General features: G+C 30.2%; 1 protein-coding gene across 2 annotated transcripts in view; it reads right to left on the minus strand.

Moving 5' to 3' along the window:
* The window catches only part of LOC106460374 (eukaryotic translation initiation factor 4E transporter-like), a 74,748-nt gene that overhangs the window by 70,805 nt on the left and 1,393 nt on the right, over positions 1 to 2,550 (minus strand). The window lies entirely within an intron of this gene.

Here is a 2,550-nt window from a genome sequence, read left to right on the forward strand (position 1 = left end):
GGGATTGACCGTCACATTATAACGCCCCCACGGCTGAAAGGGCGAGCATGTTTGGTGTGACGGGGATTTGAACCCGTGACCCGCAGATTGCGAGTCGAGCACTCTAACCACCTGGCCATGCCGGGCCAATATTAAATGAGAATTATTGATTAGTTTAATGTAATTGACTAACGAGCTCAATAATAAATCAGTTATCAAATTCCACTAATTGCATAGCTCGACTCAGCATTGTAACCATAAATATTAAACTTAGATCTTTCTACAAGATTTACTATCCCAAGTAGAAATGAAATTGATTATACATATTGTGATATGCATCATATTGTAGGTTATTGTGATATAAAACTTGCTTCCAATTTCCAGCTGTAACATTTTTTAAAGAGCAAAATAAATAAAACAGCTGTATACAAGTATTAATAACAATAATCATATTTGTATTATATTTTGACCATGTATTTTAAAATTTCTAACAATTATTAGCATTTTGTAGCATATGTAAAATACCTCACGCAAATACAGAACTGGTAAAGACATCATGGCTTACATAAATGTTCCATGAACTAAAATTGTTTAAAAAACTATACTTATACTTAAGGAGTTTAAGGCTTTTTGCAATTTTTATTATGTTATATTCTTTCTACAGCTGACAGTAAAACTTTACTAGGCTCATTCTGTGAACAGAAGTAATGCAATAATATTGTCACATTAATTTAGATATATTTTTTAGTGTATGTGTGTGATTAAGGGCTTGTATTACTTTAAAAAATTCTGCCTAGTATTTTTTCTAGCAACAGAATGAAAACTGAAACAAAAAAAATTATCTACTGCTTCAATGAACAAAGTATAACCATAACATCTATTATCCCTCAGACAAGTCTCATTACCCAGGTGTCAAGCAACATGAATTTCACACCTGACCGTCAAAAATACAACACTGTCATAGTTTCATTATTACTTGGTAGTAAACTAATACTGAGTCTAAAATACATGTAACCCATAAGTTAAAATGTAATTTGGGTCTTACATACAACTTCACTAACTCAGTACATATAGTGTTTTGAGTTGTATTTTACTCACCACAGAGAATTTGAGATACAATTTGAATAATGTATAACACTGATACTACTAATTTATTCTTCTAAATCATTCAACAGGCAAGCTGTTTAAAATAATACAAATAGATACGAGTCCCAATTTATAATCTCATTCAACACTAGTTACCGGATTATACACTCCACCATATTAAACCTAATCTTGTTCTCTCAATTGCCTTTGTCCAGTGTTACTGTTACTGATAAGATACACAAAATTCTCCCTTAACCCTTTCCACACGCGTCAAAGGACATGTCATGGCATTTGTCGACTCGCATTCATAATTTCATTGAACTACTATTTTACGAATTTATGTCAATATGTTTGGTATCAAACTGTAGATTCTAATTCAAATTTTTTGTATTATACATTGTTCAATTTCTTAATTTAAAAGTAAATATTAAAAAACACCTAAACATTGTATTTTGTGTGTCATGTGGTATGTTGAATGCAACACTGGTTCAAATTGAGTGTTTATGATGTCAAAATACAAAGTCTATAGTTTTACATGAATTAGGAACTCGTATTACCAATATTAACAAGCTAGAACATAAAATAAGAACCTCCTATCTTTTCTATTTGCTGAGATATTGCTCATGTACTGAATCAAACACAGTGGCTCCTCTCACATCTTTCCATTTTTAGAAACGGTCCCTTATATACACTTACTTGTGTATACAACGTGAATAACCAATCGAAATCTCAGAATGTCCCCTAGTGGCTTGCTCAGCCATTTTAAACTGTTAGCACACCATCTCGTTCAAACCAAGATTTCCAGGAGGTAAGTTACGTCTTTAATCTGCTTGAAATTTCATATATGTTTAGACTGAAATACATCTTAGTCACTAAGCTTGATAAATTATAATGAAATTCTATAGTATCAATATAGTAATTTATGGTTATTCAACTGTATATATAAAATTTTAAAAACATTATTTCACTTAACATCCTCCACGTGTGAAATTCTTAAGTGTTAGCAAGCTATGAGAAGCAACAATCAAGTTCAAAGGTTGGAACTAGAAGAGATAATTGTTTGTTTTACTTCTTTATTTTTTGTTCTATGTTTAAGAAAAATAAGTTTAAGAAGTTATTTGTAAATAGTAATAATCTATATACCTATATAATGTATAATAATTAAAATGTGACTATTTTACAATTTACTAGTTAACAGCCAAGACAGGTCATTTTATGGAGACTAAAGGTCAGTTTTATATTATTGGATATGGTAACATGAGTGCATGTGCGGCTCATCATTGTAACTTCTGTATTGTTAGCCAGGCATGGCTGAAAGGTCAATATAATAAAAATAATAAATATATATAAATGTATAATTTTTTGAGATTTAAGGTATTTAGTTTTAAAATTTATGTTTTTGTGTTATAATTTGCAGTCATTCTAAGATAAAAATGGCATTTATACTTATTTGCTATTTATTTCATGATGGTTATGAGATCAGTC

The sequence above is a fragment of the Limulus polyphemus genome, unplaced genomic scaffold (genome assembly GCF_000517525.1).
Source record: "Limulus polyphemus unplaced genomic scaffold, Limulus_polyphemus-2.1.2 Scaffold761, whole genome shotgun sequence".
Taxonomy (NCBI): domain Eukaryota; kingdom Metazoa; phylum Arthropoda; class Merostomata; order Xiphosura; family Limulidae; genus Limulus; species Limulus polyphemus.